Source organism: Salminus brasiliensis, chromosome 8 (genome assembly GCF_030463535.1).
Source record: "Salminus brasiliensis chromosome 8, fSalBra1.hap2, whole genome shotgun sequence".
NCBI lineage: Eukaryota > Metazoa > Chordata > Actinopteri > Characiformes > Bryconidae > Salminus > Salminus brasiliensis.
This window is the reverse complement of record NC_132885.1, coordinates 22,700,013-22,723,839: the sequence shown is the minus strand read 5'-3', so window position 1 is coordinate 22,723,839 and position 23,827 is coordinate 22,700,013.

The following is a 23,827-nucleotide window of genomic DNA, read 5'->3' as shown; positions in this document are numbered from 1 at the left end:
AATTGTATATTATATGCTAATGTCAGCAGCATGACCCAGGATTGAACTGGAGTCATAGTGGAAGGGTCTCAGTCCACTGGACAAACCAAGAAATATCTTCTTGTAACCACTTTCACAGATTCTGACATTCATCAATGTTTTTTCATTTGGGATTTGGACAATTTTTGAGGTCAATGGGATCCGTCATTGTAAGAACAGAGCTGTGAAGCTTTATCAAGAGTTTTCTCAAATTTGAGACCATTTTTGGGAAGAGATTGGTGAGTGTGGCCCATCAAAATCAAACAACATGAACCTTTTTAATTAACAGGACAGAGACATAATTTCCTTTTTCTTTCTTTGTTTCTTTTTTTTCTTTAAGACATGATGACATGTCAATACAAAAAGGCAACACGCACACATACCTACACACTTCCTGACATGCTCCAGATGTGTCAGCACTGAATTACATGTCTAAGCTGTGGCGGGTGACCTACCTAGAGAATAACCTATTCTAGGTGTGCTGGTTTCATAAAACTTATATGAGCACTGGCATGAAACTTGATATGGGCTGCAAAATGTGGGCACTGAATGTTCCTGGCATCAGTTCATTTACCCAGTTCATTCTGACTACACAATTTTTTTGTTTGTTTCAAGTACTATAACCATGTATGCCACCCAAGACAAGATTCACCCCCCTTCCCAATCAAAAAGAAACCACCAAAAGATTTTTAGTCCAGATGAACTTTCTATAAACTTTCCAGTGCTGGAAGCCAACACCTCATTAATCCCAAAACATTTACATTAATGACTGAATTTTGGGAGGAGGAGGAACATGCCTCATGCCCCTCCTCCACCTAACCTAACGTCCTAAAAAACTTCTTTACTTCCTTATTCAAGTTCACTTCTTTACAATGTAGAAATTTCTGCAACCCACACCACCCCATTACCTTCTTTTACCTCAGCCATATCTTTCAATCCTAGCTTTTCTTAACAGAGAGGGGTCTGGCCTTCTAGCTCAAAGCAGAAGCCACATGAACTCCAGAACACTAGAAGTTCTCTGAGTTCATGCCCGGTTTGTTTGACTAGCGTGGTTGTACCGTACAGTGCCTGAGCCAGCTTGAGCACACTTCAGTTGAACATGAGCACAGTACCCATGCCTGAGCACTGAACTTGAATGAATGAATGAAACATGTGAATGAAACATCAGTGATGCTGCCTGTGCAGTTGTGCTCTGACACGGTTCAAGGCAACCGGGCATAGTATGAGACCATCCTTATTGGTATAGTGCGGCGGGCTTGTGGTATGAAATCAGGAATTGAATGTAAACACTGTGAGAGTACCAAAGATCCTTCTGCCCATTTAATCCTCATAGAAACACTAAGCTGCAAAAGCAGTGTTTTTTAAATTTAGCATTTCTTGCTTATGTCATAAAATCAGTGCATTTGCATATATCCACCTGTTAAGTCCACAGGGGTTTGTCATTTGCATATATGAGGTTCATTTATGCTCAACGTTAAATACGGACACGGATGCAGACTGAAATTTCCACTCGTATGCTGCGTTATTTCGTCCGTATTGGTGCACGTTTCCCCATAAGCTTACAGATATGGACGGAATGGATGCAGTACCACTGGAAATCGTGGGGGCAGTGCAGTCAATAGTTCAAGCGAAGCATGACCTCTGTGATGTCGAAACGGCGATGAAGGAACTCTGGCAGAAAAGAAACTACTAGCAGAACTTTTATTCTAGCGGAACATCCATGCTACAGCAAAGGACTCATAGGAGCATGTGGCTAGTGACGATCACATGGTTTGAAAGGGACGTATTTATTTTTGTACATAAAGAGAGTATAAAGGAGTCTTTAAAGGGACAGTACCAACAACAGCCAACTTTCCAACTTATCACATATTACAGTGAGGCTATCTCTGCCCTAAAGTTCCAGCTGTTAGGAATATATAGTACTGAGAAAAGGCTAATCAAAACACACACACACACACACACACACACATGCACATGTATCATTTCTCTGAGCATGTTTTAAGAGGGAAATAATCCTGTATTTTATGAGCAATACCGCGGACGCCGGCACTTCTCAACCTTGTCGGGTTTAAGAAGCTTTATTTTTATGGTCTAGCTCATAAACAGAAGCCTTAAGAAAGCCTTCTGGGTTTGATTTGCTGCAGTAGAGTTAAAGCTTACGCGTATAACCACGCAATTTTTTTTCCAAAGCAGATTTCGGCCTTTGAAGTGTGGAACAATATAATTTCTTGTACATTCATAATGACATCAGTTCTAGCTTGGTAGCTTCAAATAAAAGGCGTTTGTGTAAACAGCTCTTCTGTTGCGTTTGAATAAAAACAGCTTTGGCCCTAAGAACTTTTATAGGTTTGGGGACTGATCCTAAACTCCTGCCTTTCAAAGTCGGCTGAGCCGTATGCAATCCCCTCTTCATCCTCTGTGCAGGCTCTGACAATAGACCCTCATTCACACTAACTACTTGGAAATGCCACTATAAATGTTTTACATTTCCTTACATGTGTCAGTATTGCTCTCAAGACCAGTAGGTTGGAGGCCTACAGTCTTGACAATAGAGATGTTTCAAAGGGTTCTTTGAGTGGTGCCATAGAAGAACCTAAAGAACCATGTTTGCAACAGGGATGTGTTAGTTTGAAGGCCCTTTTTAACCCCTTAAACAGCCAATGGCCTGTTATTACAAACTCCTATTATGAAAGAATGAACAGAAGCCCCTGTAATGACTGAGTAATACACCATAGTGTGTAATAAGCCTTGCTATGTTTAAGGGTTAAGGTCTAAAGAGTCTTCACTTGATGGAAAGGTTCTTTACCAGTTTAAAGGTCTTTCACACTTCACATCTGTATTAAAACATGATTCTTAATGGAACCAAAAGTGGCTTTTCTATGGCATCACTCAAAGAACCCTTTGTACCACCTTTATTTGCAAGTGTGCACTCTGTTAGAATATAGAAGGTACATATGCTATCAAATCCCAAATGTAGGAGCCCAAACCCCAACACAGCAAATTTCAGATGAGCCTTAGACATGGATGTCTAAAAAGTTCTGTTCCTAGCTGTAGATGAGACCAGTTGGAGACTTTGTCATCATGAAAAATGTCAAATTAATCATTGCTGTTGTTTTTGAAAAAAAAGAAAAAAGTTGTGTTCAGTTTATTGGAGTTTAGTCAAGACAATCGTGACAGCCTAGTCTGGTCTCATGTATGTAGATGCACAGGAGCTAAACTGCTGTTGCGGAATAGGAGGCTAAGTATCCCTCACAATGGCATTGTTTGCTTTCACAGGGCAGCATTTGGCTCTCACCAGGATTTTTTTTTTTTTTTGGACATGTGAGAAGGGTGCTAGACATTAAATATTTAACAGCTCTTGGGCCATTTGTGCTTGGTGTTTGTGTGAGTGTGTGTTATGGGCCCACTGCAGCGGCATGCTGTGCATTACTAGCTCTGCGGTGAGCCTCCTCACACTCCACACTCCTGCCAGCATGACTCAGTCAGCCCTGTGTGTTACACCACAGCCTCCGCCACCATACGCCACTCGCACGCCCGGCCTGAGAGAAGAGAGAGGGGGGGTGTTCAGCAGGACTTTTTTTTCTCTCTATTAGTGTCTCTCTTACCAGGGTCTGGTCACAAAGCTGAAGAGACTTGCCTCATGTCTCCAAATGAATGTAAAAGCCCTGGACAGTGGAAAACACTGAACACCAATGGCATACTGAAGCTACTGGATGCATAAAGTCATCAGGAAAAAGTAGCCTATGGAATATCATGGATTTTTAGAGATTTGAAGTGAGAGAGACATGAAGTTTTTTTGTTGCTAAGTGGTTGCTAGGTGGCTGATATGGTATCCCAAGTGCGTGCTGGATGGGTGCAACAGTGTTGCAAGGTGATCGCAAACTGTTTTCAGTCCATTTCTTTGATGTTGTTAGTTGTATCTAAGTAGTTACTAGGCAGTTGCTATGGTATCCGAGATGGTTGCTATGGTGTCGCACATGGTTGTGAAGTGGTTTCTGTGGCACCTTACATGGCTGGTTGGGTGTAAACAAGTGTATTTGTATCATTGTTACCATTTGAAGGGTGACAAAACTCCATTGTTCCATTCCATTCCAAATCCATTGTTACATGGAATGAAACAAATCTGTATACAAGCGCGAATTACCCAATCAGACTGACTAAACCTGTTAAAGCGGTGTTGATATCAAAACTGTGGGGCGAGATATGGTAGAAAAAAATATTAAAATGACGTTTTCTATAAAAGAATCAGAAAACAATATAGTTGCACATTGCTTTGCAGTGCACAACCATAAAATGCTATATCCATTTAAAAGTTTTTAGAGAACCAAAATTGGTTCTTCCACCATCATTTTAAAAGTCCAGACAGTACATTTATGGAAACTAAGCCACAAAAACAGAGTCATTTAAATATCTCCACCTATTCAGGTTGGAAAGTGGTTGTGTGAATAAATACAGGAAATATAAGTTTTGGGAACATAAAGCCACACAACATAAAGTATGCTGACCCAAAGAACAAAGTACAAAATACAAGACAAATGTAGAGTATAGGCCCTTTAAAGAGTGTATCTATTAATGCAGCTGCATCTCATTAGATGCAAATATAACCGATAATGACTGAAGACAATTAGAACTCATTTTCGTTCATATGGCAATTAAACAATATAAGCAAAGCCGTATTTCATTGCATCACATTATCTTCTGCCAATATTTCTGAAAAGTTTATAGAATGCTGTTTTTTAAAAGCCATTTCTCAAGTGAGGTTAGTGTCTGCTTAAAAAAATCCCAAAGAAGTTTGTAGCCTCTTCAGGCAGAGTTCAGTCAACATGGAAGGAAACTCGCCAACATTCCAGCGTAAAGACCAGGCGTCACACAAAGGAACATTGCAATTGCGGTGTAGTCTACAAATGGTTGAGAAATATCCAAGGCTTTGAAGTTGCTTCCTGCTCTCAGGCAGTTCCCCTTCTTTTAAGGGCAATTTGGAAGACAGTCCAGCTGATCCCAGCTCTTTCTCCACCGCCCCCCTCTCATTCACTCCTTTCCCCCAAAATTTGCTTAACAGCTCTGCCTTCCTTACATTGCACTGAGGGCTTGAGAGATGACCCAGGCTAATCCTACCAAGTCTTTTACTAGGTAATGGTAAATATGGAGTCATTTTCTATTCCTGCTTCAATCAAATCTTTTCTGACACTGGATTAGTGGATCAGCAGCTCTATTCCAAAGCTATGGACATCTGTCAAAACCACTTATCATCATTGGGTCAAAAAAGATCGATAAAACAATGATACAATTCAGGAGTATATGACAATTTGGAGAGTAGTGTAGTATAAATGCATAATGGCAGTTAAACCCAGCCACATTCACACATCTTTTTGACATAAGGCTGATAATAACAGAGGGGCCAGGAGGGGCTCTGTATGTGTTTTTCACAGTCATGAATGGGTTGACTGATGATATTATAATAAACCATAATATCTTAGGCTTCAATTTGTAGTTGGGGACTAGTGCTATCTAACCCCTTAAAAAGCCTAGGACCGAAGGTGTTATTGCAAACTTATATTACCAAAGAATAGCTCCACTAGTCTGTACAGAAGTCTCAGTGTTTACTGAACAATAATGTCTTACTACTAGATTTCTAATATTTAAAAATCTTCTGGTTAAAATGAAATACCATATATAAAATAACAGCAGATTTCCAAATCCATTGTACTAGAGAAGATGAGCCTTCTAGCAACGTGCTGTATGCATGTAGCATCTCATTCTTCCCTCTGAAATCCCAGGACTGGTCTTATTCTAGACCATTTGCAGAGTCATCTGTACTGCCCACTCATTTTATCACAGGTTATAGTTCAGTTTATATAGTCCATACCTGTATGGAAAACTGTTCAGCTGCATCTTTGTCAACACTTGATAGCCAAAGGATAGCCATCCTGTTGTAAACTGGATATTCCCACACATTAGGTGAACATTTGTGTCATTTTATACCTTAATATGGGATCTTAGAGTTGTATCAACTTGTAATAAAGTTTTACTGGAAAGTGACTGGCCCATGCTGAGTCACTGTGCTATTTTTACGATATACTCCAGCTAACATGCTCATGTGGGGCTCCCATGGGTTGAACATGGGCTAGGTGGGTTCCAGTTGGGCATGGGCTCTGAGTGGGTCTGTGCCCGGTTGGGTTTCCAAAATGGGCCCTATTGTTACAGCCCACCCTAATCTCAAATGGGCCCTATCTAGGCCCTGTATGCAGTGTACAACCCAGATGGGCCCCATATTTAGCCCCTTCTGGTCCCATCACTGAGCCTGGTGGGCATCCATATATGGGGCCAACGTAAAACTTTCTGGGTCCCATTTGGGCTACACACACATGCAGAGTTTGGGCAGTACAGTCCTCCCAGAAAACATATTTTCAGTTGGCCCCTGGCACCATCTATTTGTATTTTCTGTGTTGCTAAGTGTGCTGACTGAACACTGAAAGTTCTCATTAAACTTAAAATACCACTAAAGTGCACAACCAAGAAATCTGAAACAAGCTCCCGTCCGTAAGCTCCCGTTGCATATATTTTTATCAAGGAGGTACTGTCCACTGATGGCACTGTTTTGCCAAATAAACACAATTCAGCCTGTCATGCTCTCAAGGAAGAATTGAGAAAGCAGTGTGGAGCTTCTAAACAAGGGATTAATGGATGGAAACTCCTGCATAAACGAAAAGAATTTCACATTCTACTGTGGTACTGTTTAGGGTTAGGGTAAGGGTTTGGTTAAGTTTAGGTTAAGGTTGGGGTAAGAATTAGATATAGGGTTAGGTTAAGTGTAGCCTACCTTTAGGTTAGAATCAGATTTAGGTGTAGTAGGTTTAGGTGTAGTAAGTTTAGGTTCAGTCTGAGGTGACTGCTTTGTAAACGTTCTTTTTATTCAAAATGTTTGATTTCTGGGATTTGGATCCAATCAAGGCCAAGATTTTTAAGCTTTAGAGACCCTCCTTACACCAAGGGCTCTATGTTACACCCTGTGCAAGACGCATCACAATGCTCATTGCTTTGTTATACCCTGACAACAGTCTATTTTCACGCCTACTTGTATCATTTAAATGGTGCTGGCGAATATATCTATGCCGATGGGCGTGGTGGTCTCGGAATGAGGTGTGCCACTGACTGAAAAGAAACAAGGCCGACATTCATTGCTTTCTTGGCAGTGAATTGTCAACACAGGCGTGTGCCCAACATGCACACACCCCCTCTTTGCCCCAGAAAAGTCAGACCGCACCTGGCTCTTAAAGGGAATAGCAAGAGACACACTGATTGGTTTATTGCACGTTACGCCCAAAACACACCCATGATTAATTAACAGACTTAGTGCATGCCTTTTGCTTGTGTCGAGACGCACAAGGTGTAATTTTCCCGTCATTACGATAGCAAAGACACACTGACACGCCCTGAATCAAGCTGCACGGTGCGGCCCAGTTGATGGCTCGCCAAAAGATCTCTTAAATAGGGCCCCATGTTTCAAAGAACACACTGAACTCATTCCAGTACAACATTTCAAAGACTCAGATTTTATTCAGTTTTTCAAAAAATTATATTTTTCTGATAATTAGGAACTGAGAACCTACAGATACTGTTAGAGACATTAAGAGGAGGCTAGAGACAGTTGAAAAACGTCAACATCTCATCTCAGAACAGGCTAGATAGCAACACACATCCCCGATAAGAGCATAAACTTGGAAAACTGTGGAAAACATTCTAAGAAAAACAATCACATTATTTTGTGTTACTGAAAAGCTGAGTTTAAGCTGAATCAGATAAATATATTCGTTAAAAAAACATGCAAAAGCAAAAATGTAAATGTAGATTCATAAAGGAACACCTCTGTCATGCTTTTTTACAGGCTCTGTGAAAGCTTAGCGGCAGCTGCCCAAGTTGCTGGGTGGATAGAAAAAAGGAGGGAAGGGGGGGGCAGTCCAGGCTAGGCAGGGGTTGGGTTGAGGAAAAGGGAAGGGGGGGTGGTGGTGGTGGGCTGGGGTTGAGTTGGCGTTGAAGGGCTCCAGCTGCCCGGGTGTCAGGGTTAGTGGGACTTGGAAGCGAGGAGATAATCAGCTTTATTAGCGCTGCTAAAACCAATTTAGGAGCAGACTAAGGGGATCAGACGGGCCAGCTGTCCACACCACCCCCGCCTCCTTCTCATCAGTGCCCTATTTCATTTCATTCAGCACCACCACAGGAGCGACCTCCCATAAGAACAGGTAGCATAATTGAATTCTACATGCAACATCAAGCTTGCCACTCATGGGAAACACTGACATCCTTCATTTGCCCTAAAGCAGAACAGGTAGTGGTTGGTGCGTTGAACTAGGTAACACAGCTGCTTTCTGTGCCACAGACTGTTCGATTCGATTCCCTGGCTAGTAAAAAAAAAGAGCTTAGAACATAGAGGGGTTCATAAACTATTTAAATATGCAGCTTACAGCATGTGATGTGTGTATGTTTACCATGGTCAGACACCAAAAAAACAGCACATACATTATATGGAGTATATAATGTATAAGTATGTGGACACCAGATAATTCATTGTTTAGATTCATTGTCTAGATTGTGGAGCACTGCTGTGAGGATTTGATTACATTCATTGACAACAATGTAAGTGAGGTCAGGATGTTGGATGATCACAACCTCACCTCATCCCCAACTCCCTAACTCATCCCGAAGGTAATGGATGGAGCACCATCATTCCAGAGAACCCAGTTCCACTGCTCTACAGCTCAATGGGGTTTATACCCTCCAATAACAAAGACATGGGAGGGAGTGAATAGGGGCTCTCAGAATTAGGGTAGCTTCATTTTAGAGAAGCTGGAGTTCACAGGAGCCGGGGGAAGCACTGGCCCAGATAGAACTTCGACAAGTCTCACCTAAATCACTTTCCAGTCGGCAAGAGAGATTAGCTTTTACCATCTCCCTCTCAGTCACAACAAACCAGCATTCCGCTAATGGAAGTAGGCTACTTTACATCTGCATTGCAATCCTGCAGGAAACTCAAGTAGGTACAAAACACTGGCTCATGGCCTACAGTGGCATTAGCAGCTTTTCGGCAATGAGAACGGAAGGCTAGGATCTTCAAGTGTCAGTGCCAGTAATGGAGAACATCACGAGGCAGAGAAATCAATAGATATAGACAAATCAAAATCAATAGAAGTAGCCAAATTAAAATCAATAGACCAAGCCAAACCAAAATCCACAAATACACACACATGTCCAAATGTTTGTGGACACCCCTTGTAACAAATGCATTTAGCTACTTCAGGTTATGCCTATTGCTGACACAGACACACAGCTTGTCAAGTCCATGTATTATCAATAGAAAAGGACTTTCTAGAGCAGATAAACATGAAGCTATTGGCACAATGCCTAATCCCAGGTGTGGGCTAGAGGGGTATGAAGCCCCCCAGCACTGAGCTGTGGAGCAGTGGAACTGTGAACTGGATTATGGTGCTACTTTTGGGATGAGTTGGGGGTGAGGTGGGGTGGTGATCATCTAACATCCTGACCTCACTAACACTCTTGACAATAATATTCTTACAGCAATGCTTCACAATCTAGTAGAAAGCATTCTTCCTTTCAAAAAACCAATAGACATCAAAAGCCAAAACGTCAAAATGTGGCTATATGTAGGTTTAACTGAATCAAAGATGATCACGAAGACAAGCATACATTTAAAAAAAACAGGGCCTTGGAGGGTATGCAAACTTCCATCCACTACTGCAATATAACCATTAAAATTAGTGGCAGCACAAGCTTAAAGCATGACAGACCCACCCCATGCTTCACAGTTGGCAAGGTGTTTCATTAAACGCGGTGACTTTTTTCCCCAACATACGTTTTGCTGATTGTGGCCAAAAAGTTTTTGTTTTTTTTTAACTATTTTGACTTCATCAGTCAAACCCCTTCTGGCTGCTCTAGATGTTTTGTGGCAGACTTTAATCGTTGAGTTTTGTGAGTTTCCTTCTTATGACTCTTCCATGAGGATTATGTTTGTGTAAGCTGCAGAGTGAAACGGTGCACCACCCTCTTGACTCAGCTAAATGTTCATGCTTCTTGGCAGTTCTATGGGAGTTTTGATTTCCTCAGCAGTACATGAGCAGTTCTTTCTGAGAGTTTCATTAGTCTCATCTTGACGTCCACAGTTCCTCTGAATTGTCATTTCTTACAACAGTCCACACTGTAGAAACCGCAAGCTGAGAACACTTGCTTTTGGGCATTTGATTAGTTTTCAGATCTTTAGACAGTTGCTATGTCAGACAGCTCATGGTTGTTGAGTGTTAGTACAAGGTCTGTAGAGTAAGACACTGTATGAACCTTGGAAATTTGATTCGACTGCCAGTACAATTGGTTACATGCCTCAGGCCTGATTCACATTAAGGTGGCCAAACATTTGCACTTTTGATGATTTTTTTTGTTTATGTTATGAAACACAAAGTAACTTGCAGTAGGATTTGATGAAAACCCGGTGTTGTATGTTTGATTAGCTGCAGAAGTTGTGTTTACTACTTCTCAATAAAAAATTTAAAAGACTGAATGTGTAATTTGGCAAAGAGAGCCTATACATGTGTATGCAGCTTAAATGCTGAATGCTCAATTATACTGAAAATGGAAATATTACATTTTGTACACACTTTAGCCACTCCTTAACTGTTGCTGTGTGTACAAATGTATAGTGTATAGTTGTATAATGTGTAGGGTTGTGATGATTTTGGATACTGGCATGTCAGACCATAATGACAGTAAACAGAGAGATCTCTCTATTCCTATCTTTTAAAGGATCATGTGGTTAACAGTAGGGGTGGCACGATACCACTTGTTGTGCCACCCCTAATATTGGCACGATGTCCAGTACTGATATTGCAGCATTAAGTATCTGCTAATACTAACAGCAATCCGATACCATATTTTTCCTTCACTTAACCCTAAGACCCCAAGGTCAATTTTCTGTCATTTTTTGATAGTTTGATGTAACTGTATTTGTCTAAAAACTCCAAAAGAATTCATTAGAGACAGTCACATATGCTGTATTATTGTCACCCCTTAATGCACAAAAGACTTATTACACAAGGTGTATTATTCAGTAACTACAAGGAACAGAATTTAGATATTTGTGCATATTTGACCATGTTTTGATCATAAATTTACTTCACCCCTCCAACTAGAGTTATATATGCTTGTTATAATATCTGTCTGTAGGACACACTGATTCTGAGTTATGAAGCCAAGAATACTGGCATGAAGGCCTGAACCTTGCATTTACATGATAGTTTAGAGTAATGGATCAGATTATACTTTTTTTCCCCAATATCCAATCCTGTGAGTTTGGCTACTATAAAGCCAATACCAATACTGGGTATCAGGTCGGCACACCCTAGTTAACAGTATCAAAGAAAAATAAAAATGTAAGTGTTTTAAACTCACATTACTTTTAACAGTCATTAATCCATTCAAATACTTCAGCACCAATCTCTCAAGAAGATGAATTGTGGAAACCAGATCTTTGGTGCTTTATCAGAAGACTACTTTTCCTGGTGGTTTTAAGGTCAACAGTCAAAAGAACCAGCTTGTTAGAAGTGGTCAACCATGGTTTGCACAGCTTCAGTTGCAGGTTTTGAACAAAGGGTTGGGTTCCAGGGTTAAGAGCTTGGCCTCTGGTACACTGCGATACTACTTTTCTAAGGATTTCAATGTTGATCAAATGGAAGCTTGAAGCACCTCAAAAAGGTGTAGTTCCCTAATCTAAGATACTGTCAATATGTCCTGATAAGGATACATCCTGTTTCACTGACCAAATGTTCTGGTATTGGTTCTCTTATCTGTAAAGAAAGTGGTAATGGCAGTCATAAAGAGATTAGATCATTCATGCCTTACACAGTCTCACCGGACAGGACTTCGGTAACTAGGATGCAGAAGTAGGTGACACTGCAGATCGCGCTTAGGAAGTGGAGTGACGTCCTTGAACTAGTCCAACACTCCACGTGGGGCGAACTGGCAGTCAGTCATGTCATCTTGGCGTAGGTGTTTGGGTGACCTGGTGGAGTCTGGCCCTGGCCCGTGACTGCTTAAGCTGTGTTTACCTGTACAGTGTGCAGTGTGCCAATGCATGTGAGTAAACTCGTGCAGCAGGAAAACAGAGCTCACGTCTGCTGGGCCAAATCCAACTTAATCCGCTGTTTAACAGTTGTTTAAACAACCTCCATGAGCGTTAAGTGGGGTGCCTGTGCAAGACTGAATGGGAGGCATTTAACTCATGCAAAAAATAAAAAAGGCACAGGGGGCCTCGTGGGTCATCCAGAGCACCATTTAATGTGCACAAGAAAGCAACCATTATCGCTCCTGCACAATGCTGCAATTCTCCATCCCTGTTATCCCTTTTGGTTCACATCAGCTGAAGTGAGCTGGTAAGGCCTATCTCGAGGCCATGTATTGTTTCTTTAAGAACTGGCCTCTCTTGCGCTTCTGAAAGGCAGCTCACTAAGCTCCCGTGTGCTTTCTTATGACGTTCATCCCTGAGGATGGCAGTATCTCATATCTAACCCTGGTGCATTTATATGCATACCACTCGCCTGAGTGGTTACAAATGTGGGCTTGTTGTTGCCGAAATGAGCTAAGAGGACCTAAGAGATCTGAGTTTTCTGGAGCCGTCAAGTATCTACAGTACGTTCCTAGGTGTGTGAATGTGCATGTGTGTTTGTGTAAGGGCTGAATGTGTCCCTCTGTTTCCCTCAAGTCTTTATGATTACTCTCCGTGGTAATGTGGCAGCAGGCCTGAAAAGTGGAGAATTAGAGGAGTGGCACGTCAACGCGTGGAGAAGGCAAACACGGCTGCTGGGCTGGGCTGGTAACAGGGCTTCAGGGGATAGAGTGATTTACTACTCCTCTCAGCTGCATTAGAAACAGCCCCCTGGCTGTAATGAGCTTCTGACATCGAGCATGTTTGTACAGTGTTTTTCTTTTATTTCAGGGGCATGACACACTGATTGCAGAACATTAGGACTATACTCCCTCCTCCTGCCTAAACACACCCTTTCAGTTTGCAAAAAAAATAATAATAAGTGTGAAGGGGGAAAAAAAGACAGCCTACTAATCTAAAAAAAGTTTCACACGTTGCCAAATTCAACACACATTTCAAGCCCAACCACCTGAAGTGACTCTACAGAAATAAAACATGTTAAAGCTTCTTACCTGGTCAGTTCACTGGGGACAGACTGCCCTCAATTCCTGATCATATGAATCCTCCACAAGAGCTTCTTTGTTCCAAAATCCACAGCGACATTGTATGTCCCAGTATGTCCCCTCTTGTAGAACTAGTACATCCCACTGGCCTATTCAGACTGTCCCACAGTTCAATACTCCCTGCATTGGTATACATTGGTTCCTGCTCTCTACTGGGAATGGACCAATGGCAAAGGGCTGTGCCAGACTGGATTGGGCTAGCTGCTGAGACTGCCAGACAGCATTTGGTCCACCACAGCATCAGCCGTCCAGGTCTGCCGTGTCAAGGTAAATCCCTCAGTCTGTACTAGAGTGTGACCTTACAACCCCTTTACTACTAGGCCAATATATATAGATTTTTTCAACTAGGACAAGGATTCACTTCACCGATATCCCATTATAGCTACAAAACACTGTGTAGGCTGTGCCCTTGCATGCCACTATCAGTATTAGTCTGTACTTGCACTTCCTAGAAATTAGATGGAAACCCAATAGCAGCTCGCTCCACTCTCCTAATGTAGACATAACATTTCCACACGTCTACAATCAAACACAACACTTTTAAACATACTGTGCAGAGTATTTGTGTCGTTCTAAACATCTAATAAAATAGCACACCCTCCAAAGCAGTTATGGTCCAGACACAGATAAACAGAGAGCAAATTACACAGCTGAAGGTGTAGAAAGCTGCTCTTATGCTGAGCATATATAATAATTAGGGCACTCCTGAATTGCCGGTACAAAGGGTTGAGTTGAGTTCAAACTGACACTTAACTTGATACACAGCCAGAGGTCAATGCAGACTGCCAGAGCCCTAATGACCGGTTCGCACTTAATCCCTCCTCTCGACTTAACAGGTACAGGTGAATCCCATGTAAGTGTGTCACCCACATGCCTTACCAAAACAAACAAGCACGGGCCCAGACTCACCTGAGGTAAGCAGACGTCTCCAAATGCAGCGCTTATTTATACACAGAAAGGGTAAACAGATCAACAGGTCACTAATGAGGTCACTAATGATCTGCTGTGTCTGGTGAAACGCTGATGAATGAGCACGGTCATGAACGGCACATTGTGTACGCTACAGTGCGGCTATTATCGAGCAGTTAAAGAAGCCATTCCTGAAAATGACATTTGCCTCGCTGCAGGCATCCCTGTGTCAAACTTCCAGTATCACTGCACCTTTTTCCAGTATCCCTCTCTTGGCTTAGTAAATGAACACCATATGGACACTCCAGAGAGACCTGTGGGAAACAGGAATGGTGAAAGAAGGAGGCATTAGATGACAGGTCCACTATTGTGGCCATCTGCAAAAGAAAAAGAAAAAAAAAAACGAGAGTTTGAGCAGCAGCTAAAAGAGAGGGAACCGGGCCAGTATGAGCATGTTAGAGAAAGATGTACTCACTTTAGATGTGAGATGGCCTTCATAGGCCTTGTGTGTTAGCGCTCAGGTAGGGGTGTTATGATTTGACATTTTCGAGGTATGATAATCTAATCAAAGCAAAGGGGGAGAAAAGTAAAACATTAAAATGAACTATTACTAATAACTATAGTGTATATAGTTGGCTTAGGATAATTATTTGGCATTATCCTTACATTACTTTTTGAACTGATGGTCAACTTATTTTGTGTTTGCTAGTTTATATTTAGCTACAGGCTACAGGTGTGTTGGGCCACCTGTTCCAAATAACTTTGAATAGTTAAATGAGTAGAAGATTAACTGATTTTCAAAAGGCACATAAGCAAGATTAGTGTGTTATGTCTCTTTTGTTCAATGTTAAAGGGAAAAAACACCATAAATATGTTTGGGATTTGGGCTTTTAGATAAGAAATGTATCCATGACCTCAACCCCTCAAAAAACCTATGGCCCGCCAGTGGGCCAAAAGTGTCATTCCAAACTTCTGTTTTTTGTGTGCCAGTGGCACACAAAAATTACACTGGTAAAGGAAAGAGCTTAATTTGATACCAACAACAAACATAGATCACACCACCTGTAAATAAGCTGAAGAGCTTATTTTAATAAGCTTTTTTCATTTTAAAACTGTTCAACAGCAGCTCATGTGATTTATGTAAAGGAGGGATTGATTAGATAAACTAGGTGTTAGATGGTAACCATAAATACCAGCCAGCCTCCAGAGGAGCTTTTTAAATGGTTAAGCTAACATGCAAATCAGGTCACAATGTAAAGTTCATATGTTTGCATTGTTTTTTTGTTTTTTTTTTCTAAACATGTACAGCCCAGATAAATAGCTTTTGCACTGTACTGCATGCAGAGCCAGTATTTCATATGTGTAAATAAAAAAAAAGTTTTTTTTAGTTCATTTATTTTTGTTTTTTTAGATAAGCCGTTTATAGATTTCTGAAGAGCTCAGGAACAGTATCTAGGTAGACCTAAGCATTTAGTGATATTCACAAATCAAGTCATGTCAAGTATAAAAACAATAGGCTACATGGCAGGGTGGCTTTCATGTGTCATTACCCGTCAGGGAATGAAAAACTACATGTAAAAAGTTGCTGACAGTGTGACAAGACAACAAGCTACATGCAGCTACATGTTGTATCACTCATTTAAGTTGTCACTGTGGTCTCTCATTAAAGTGTCATTGACATTACTTCTGAAAGAGGATATAGAGGTGATTTAGGTGACTGCCAAAGTTAGGTTTTTCTTAGGGCACTAAGAAGTATGGAAATGTGTTGGGTTTTCTGACATCACAAAAACAACATATTCAATGTGGGCTGTTTTTGCAGCTTAATCCGGGGTTACACTGCACATTTTTAACCCATATATTAGCCCCGATTCTCAGTCTGGCTGAGTCTGAGCTAATTGGCTCTAGTCTACAGAGTTTTTAGCAGTTGGAGTTGACGGTTGTAAAGTTAATCGAGTAATGTGTGAGTGGAACAGACTCAGATTTCCAAATCGCATTTCAGAACATGGCTAGTATAAGTGTAATCTAGTAGTGTATACTGGTCAGAAATATAATGTGCATACTGTAATTTTAGATTCCACCTTAAATGATGCAGCACCTCCATTCTGGCGCTAGTGCATGTCAGATACTGCAGCATCATTTAAGGTGAAACAGAAATTCTTATAAGAAACAAACATCTACCTCGTACATAGGGTATCCTTCAGGTATCCTTCAATGTGCTGTGCTGCTCACCTCCAACCCACTCTGCAGTCTGTACAGACCATGCTGACTCGTCTTCCCACCCATAACTCTAGGCGTTTTTCACCTTTCTTTAGTTTTGGGTCAGCACAAATGACAGCACAAATCTTTTGGGGAGTGTTTGGTTCAGTTCAGCAACAGGTGAAGTGTAGTTGAAGTGTAGAGGATGATCCCAAGTCGTTTCTTGTGCAACAGACATTTTTTCATTGCCATAATAATCAGCAAAACCTTTTTAGAATCTTCTACCATTTTAAATATGGTAAAGAGGGCTTTGGTCTTCACATATGGGCTGTACAGGTAACAACATGTAAACAACATGTATCTACTTTATTCAGCTGTTATTATTATTTCTTTAACAATATGGACTTTTTGATAACTCAACTCCTGATTAAGGTATGCAGGTTAATGAGTCTAAGAATGAAACAAAACTTAAGTTATGTGAGATTGGTGGAACAACTGCCCTACCTCTACACTCCATGGCCTGGGTTTTGCGTAAGGCCACAGCTCTACACTATTGTCTACAGAGCACTACAGTGCCGGGGACAGTTTCTCTGAAAGGAACACGAGGTTGCTGTTTGTGCCTCAAATCTCATAAGGTACACTCAGTCTTACTCTCGTGGGATAGCTAGAGGCATAAACAGATAGAAAGCAAAAGCAATATAAACAAAGTAACAATAGGCAGCTCCGGCCAGCGCAGCGTTATCCCTCTTGGGCAGTGCGGAATCAATGGCTTCAGTAGGTGTTCATGCGTGAAAGCGATACTGTCCATCCTCAAGGGAGGTAATGAACACTAGCATGACATCTCTCTCCAGGGAAATGGCAGCGCATTGAAATCTGAAAAATGTGGTCCGTCACAGCTCACACACAGAACAAAGCCTATATAATGCCTCTGTTACTGATATGCCGGTTGGGGGGTACAAAAGGGATGTTGGGCAAATACACACTGTGCTATACATTGAGCACTGCTTTGTCATATATAGTATACGTGTGTGTGTGTATATATATATATACAGCATATATATATATATATATATATATATATATATATATGCATGCTTATATATATATATATATACAGCAGAAAGGACCCAAATGGGAATGGCAAGAGCTATGCACTAATTTCACTGAGTTCACCTCTCCGGGGTGGGGAGAGTGCAGCCGACAGCGAAGGCTATGGAAAAATACTTTCGTCTTACCTCATTATCAACAACACGAGTAATAGATAGCAGGTGAAGGATGAGAATGAACAATGTCAACACTGCAATTGGGACCCACCATTGGCAGTTCTCCAGAAAACTCTCTCAACCTGACCAATAAAATTGTCATGCTTACTTCAGTGCCCTGAAATAGACACGTAAAATAGTAATGAAATCAACCCCTATTCTCGTTCAACTTGGACACGCCAATTAAATGAGCAGTTTAATGAAAGAAAATGTAATTATGGAAAATGGGATGGAAAATCATAGGCCATTAGAGAGAGCTGGTGAGCAGGGAAAGGATTTCTTCAATGATGATGCCAGGGTTAAGAATAACAGCAAAAATGAACTGCAACTGAAAAAGTTATGGTGAAACTTTTGTCAGTGACCAAATACGTTTACAGGATTTAATGAAAAGAATGAGTGTGGGTCACTCATACTTCGGCCTTGTGTTGCAGCCTGTGGCATCGGGAACATCACTGGTAGAGGAAAGAATGGATTCCATTAAATTCCAGCAAATTCTGAAAGCAAACATCCCACTGTCTATACAAAAAAACTGAAGACGAAAAGGGAATGGTTTCAATAATAATCATAAACACACCACAAGAGACTAGCTGAAGGTTTTGCCATGGCCTTCACTGCCTCCTGGTCTAAACCTCATCAAAAATCTGACTTTTGCCAGGAAGAATGGGTGAAAAAACCCTAAACAGGACCTCAAAGACTTAGCTTTTACAAGCTAAGGTACTTGCCAAAGGAGGTTGTAACTAAGTGCTGACCATGCAGGGTGCCCATGGTCATGGTTGCTTTGAGCTTATTTCCTTCTTTGTTCCTTTAAACTTTAAAAGATTTGGTGAACAAAAGAATAAGAAAAGAAAAAGAACTGATGGGTAAGACATTTAGACTTTTAGATGACATCTTATGCAAACCAGAGGGAACAGAGTTTTGCCAGTGATTATGCCAGCGAAGACAGTAAAGAAAACAATAAGAATAATAGCAATACTGCTCTAAAATCTGAGTAAATGGGTTTGGTTTGGGGTGACCCTGCAATGACCAGCTCCCTATTGCAAATAACTTTTGACGATTGCATCAAACCCAGAGCAGAGTTTGGGAGATTAGGAGTAATTATTTGCCCTTATAACACCCATGATACATAAGCATATTATTGTAACACAAATTATGTGGCTGCCTCTGTCTGCAGTGAAAACATGTCTAGTGGGTCTGCATTTCATTCTACATTTAATCCACTTGCCTGTCTGGAACATTTCCTCCTTGACAAATCTGACCTAACATCTAATCAAAAAGCAGAAAGAGCCTGAAACACAAGACTTGTAAATAAACAAACAAGGGAAGACACACACAACAGTTTTTCAGCCTAGTGTACCACGACCAGAGTCTGTTTTTCCTCAAGACTACAGGTCATTGTCTGGCTGATGATGTGTGGCTTTAACTGGGGTTTTTGTTTTTAGCTTCCTGCATTAATCCATTGTTTATAGGAGAGGGGCGGATGCGGCCACTGCCTCAGTGAAGGTTAACTTGTCAGGATGGCCTCACTCACACAGGCCGCTCGGTCTAGACTCTGGTAGCATTTTAATGGGATTACACAGATTTGCAGTGATTAAACTTGTGGCCATAGTACACGTGGCACACTGCATAGCTTTGGCCGACAACACAACCTCTTTACATGTCCGGGGCCTTGAGCTTTTGACTCTGTAGGCCTTGGCAAAGACACCCATTTCCTGTTGATGTCAGTCTCACATATATATCCTCAAACAAAAGCATACCAAGTTCATTTTCACAGCTACCTGCTACCACACAGTAAATCTCGGGCCAATGCTCAGGCCTATACTACCTGTTTAGAGTGGAGTGTTGGGATGAGTTCAGGCCCAGCTGGACAAGTGAGCTTTGAGAGGTCCATGGCGATGATAGGAATCATCGCAGCCAGTAAGGGAAGGAGACAGCTTTTTTTAGACAGCTCAGGCCTCAGGTCATTATCAGATGGACCATTCGGTTTACAGCTCCTTTTTATTACAAGTATGCTCAAATTCCTGGAATTCTTGAGTCTCCCCCACCTTCAAATTCCCGGAAAAGGTCTTGGACAAGAGTCGCACCAAAGGACAAGTGGTGTAAAAGTTGTTTAGTCTCCGTTAGGTCACTCATACACGGGAGTAGGTGTCCAAAGAATTTAGTGATGTTTGACACAGACTGGTGGTGACATGAAAATGTCAGAATCAAGGTGATCAAGGTGATTCTATAACGCTGACCTTTAAAAGCATAATAAAACTGCACTTTGCAAACCACTTGAGCATTCAACGTTTTCTTTCTCTCTCTCTCCCTCTCTCTCTCTCTTTCCAAAGCAAACTCTATGACACTCTTTCCAATTCAGTTACCCCAGGTGCACAATAAGCCTTTTGTATGTCTTATTGGTCAAATGCCCAAATCTCCACAATGCCACAACACCATGCATGCAGGTTAGTAACATGAGAAGACACCTGCTGACAAGGTAGTCATTAGAACATTCTGATTGGTTCAGAGCACCAACTAAAAACAATTGGTTCGCCACAAACACTAAAGCTGAACACTATTGGAAAATGGAAATGTTAGTGAGATATCAGTCAGTGTAAGCCCCCCTCAGTGTTTTTTCCACCCTGAAGTCAAATTTCAAGCCAATTCTCAGGGCCCAAAACACAAAGCTCTTTGAACATGATTTTAAGCACTTTGAACTTTCATCAAGCACACCTGTCAAAGGAGAAATCCATCCCCCATCCTTTGGCAGCACTGCATCAAAGCAGCTACAAAGCAGGAGTGTTGTGGCAAGTAGTGGAGGGTCAGCTCATTCTTCTAGCTGTAAAGCCACAGATGATAACAAAAGTGGGAAGGGGGAACCCACTGACCTCTGACCCTGTCTTTCTAAGGTGCTCCTGAGAGGAATCAGGTCTCTCTGCTGAAGCTTACTCGATCTCCTAAAGTCATTCTGGAGCCTTTGTAGTTAACACTGAATGCTAAAAGCTTGTGTTAGCAATCACAACAGGTCTGCATCTTCAAGACTACAAAAAGACATACATGTCTCTGGAGCTTTCTGAGCAGATCAAATCTAACATTTCATTTCCAAGAGTTTGCAGACTGAAGTACCTGCAGTCATTTTGGTATGGACAAGAAAAGTTGAAAATTGTTGGACATTGTTTCTGTTCCTTTTCAGGGAAACATGCTAAAGACTCAGGAACTCAACTCAATAGGGAACTCACTGACCTTTCACACTTTCCTCTTTACTGGAAGACCAAAAGATGTCACATACTTTGTTCCACTGTCTGTCATGTCTTGTATTGCTCCTGAACAGTGTTAGAATATACAGTCAGGTCTACAAGTGTCATTTGTCATTTTGACACTGACACAGATTTAGTGTATTTCTCTCTGTACACCACCTTAAAGCATTTGAAATGAAGCAATCTGAGGCAAGATGTGAAGTGATGCTTTTGAATAGACTTTTAGAGCATTAGTGTGATCGTGTTATTTTAAGGGTTTTAACAAAAATGTCAAAATAACCATTTGGGAATTACAGCCACTTATACACAGTCCCTCCATTTTCACAGACCCAAAGGTAATTGAACAAGCTGACCTGATAAGCAAATACCTGGACCCTTTACAATCAATGACTCCCTGAAATCTGTAACCCATGGACTTCGCCAACTGCTATGTATATACTCCTTAAGGTGCTTCATTAGGCCTTCACTGCAGCCGTCAGCTGCTTGTTTGTGGGTCTTCCTGCCTTCAGTTTTGTCTTCAGCAAGTGAAAAGCTGTCTAATGCTTGGTATACTTGGGCTGGAGTTCTGGGTGGCATCAGTTCATTTTCATCACAAGAAGGTGAGGGAAGAGGAGTGCTTTTTTTCGATGTGTAATAACAGGAGGAGGAGGAATTTGGGCGTGGTCCTTCTCCCAAACTATACACATCATTGGCAGCTATACAAAGAATCATTGTTCCATAACTGGGCAGGCATGTTAGTATTCTAGCAGTTCAATCTGGCCTTTCTGTTCTTGAGTGTAGCATGTAGCATGATGTAGAAGTAATCTGAAAGTCTACACTTCAATCACACCTTGATTGCTTCATTTCAAATTCAATGAGGTGGTGTTCAGAGGCCAAACATGTGTCACTGTCCAAATACTTACAGACATGACTGCACAAAGCAGAGTCATCCATGCTTTGGAAAAAAGGAAGAGAAGAGACATGCATCAGAGGGCCTGGCCCCAGTGACACTGGCATCACGGGGACAGTTTCCTTTCTTTCCATGCAGATGAACGATGCATATCTCCAAGATCAAGATGAAGCCCTACCCTGGGGTCCTGGCAGCTCTCCCTGCTGGTTGGGCCTGCTTGAAAAGGGGCAGATAGTATTCAAAGAGCCATGTCAAGACAGTGACGCACGAAGCCACGGCCCTTTATCAGCGCATCTGCAGCTGAGAGCAAAGCTCAAACCATGCCCATCTTCTCATGTTTCCACATCCATGTGGCGGCTGAGAAATCAACCAAGAAGACAATCGCAAATATATTGGAAATGAGGCATAATAACACTTGATAAAATGGTAATGATAATACACAGTTCCTGTACATAATACACAGAAACTAATAAAAGCTGATCCACAGTGGATTTGGTGAGGACCTGCAATGCCCCCTGCAATACCCATTTTATAAAAGCTGGCAATAAGTTCAATTCATATAGCTATCACTTTTTACAGGCGCCAGATGAATGTGTAGTGAACTTGCACACAGCTTTCGAGAAGTTTCTTCCCCAAAGCCTTTTATCAAGTGAGATGCAAATGACCAGATAAAAGAAGTTAATTCCAAACAGATTTCGAACAGAAAACAACAGGATATGTCTACCAACAGAACCCCACCAAAGGGTATTTCTGTGGTATCTTTGAGCATATGCAGCTGGTCAAACCACCTGTTAACAACCACAGCACCAATGGAATGCCACAGAAAAAAAGAAGGGCTTGTTTGTTCTCATTACATTTGGTAAATTTGCAAAGCTGTCGCTCTTTCCTCAAAAGGCCACCAGGAACTGGAATCAAAGACAACCAAACCAAACCAGAGAGAAAGATACTGAAAACAGTGAGGATGAAAAAATAGACAAAAGTTTATGTGAGCAAATTGAGGATCTAAGTAAGATTATACTGTGATCCGGCCTGTATATGATTACATACACACATGTCCAAGTGTGCTTTGGGCACATTCTCACACAAGGAATGCATCCCTTGCTGATTTTCTAGTTCTGTAATAGTTCAAGAGGTCCTTTAACAAACACTGTAAAGCTCAGACCATGATCTTTTATTGTGTATTTGTTTCATTGTTGCCCGACCGCCTGGAGGGTGGCCTAGAAGAGGCAAATTCGCTTACCGACTGGCTGACTGAGTGAGTGACAAGTCTTGTTCAAACAAGCATGTGCAAGGGCTGCCTCTTGTTCGCCTAGAAAATACATTTTCTGGGACTGACGGTCTGAGGACATTTTTTTTCACAAAGCTAGCAAGTATATGTGCTGCCAAGAGGAGATGTACTCTTAGGTGAGCTGTGGTTGGGTCTCCTGGCTTGAAAATATTATTGGAAAGGGAAGTGGTGCAAAGACATTAATGTGTATGCCAAATTCCTTAGCGATAGCATGTTGACTCAACATGATCGGCCGCTGGCCTAGCCCTGCAATGCTGCCACGGGGTTAGCATTGCTACCACAGCATTAGCGTCACTAATGTGGTGCTAGCATCACTGTTGTGGTGTTAGTCTTGCTATTGTTGCATTTGCATTGGAACTGTGGCAACCGCTGGCCTCACGGCGTCAGTCACAGGCCATGTTCATAAGGTCCTGAGCCCTTTTCACATCTATGTGCGCTACATCTCAAGGCTCTAAGGAAAAGATTTAAGTTCTTGACCAGGCAGGGTCACATGAGATGGTACATGAAACATAATAGATGTCATTTTATGCCACAAAACCTTTTTCCAAATAAAGGGCATATTTTTGGTCCCTGACTCCCCATTGTGGAAATGCCATTGACGATTCCATGCAGCCAACAGCAGTCCAGCAAAACTAAAAAACTTGCCTTGTCCAGCTGGCCTGTTTTTTCTTGTTATTGTGACTCAGGCTTATGTGGCTAAAATGGTGACAAATGGAAAAAGCAAAGATTTGCATTTTAAAGCTGTGATATGATGATGACGATG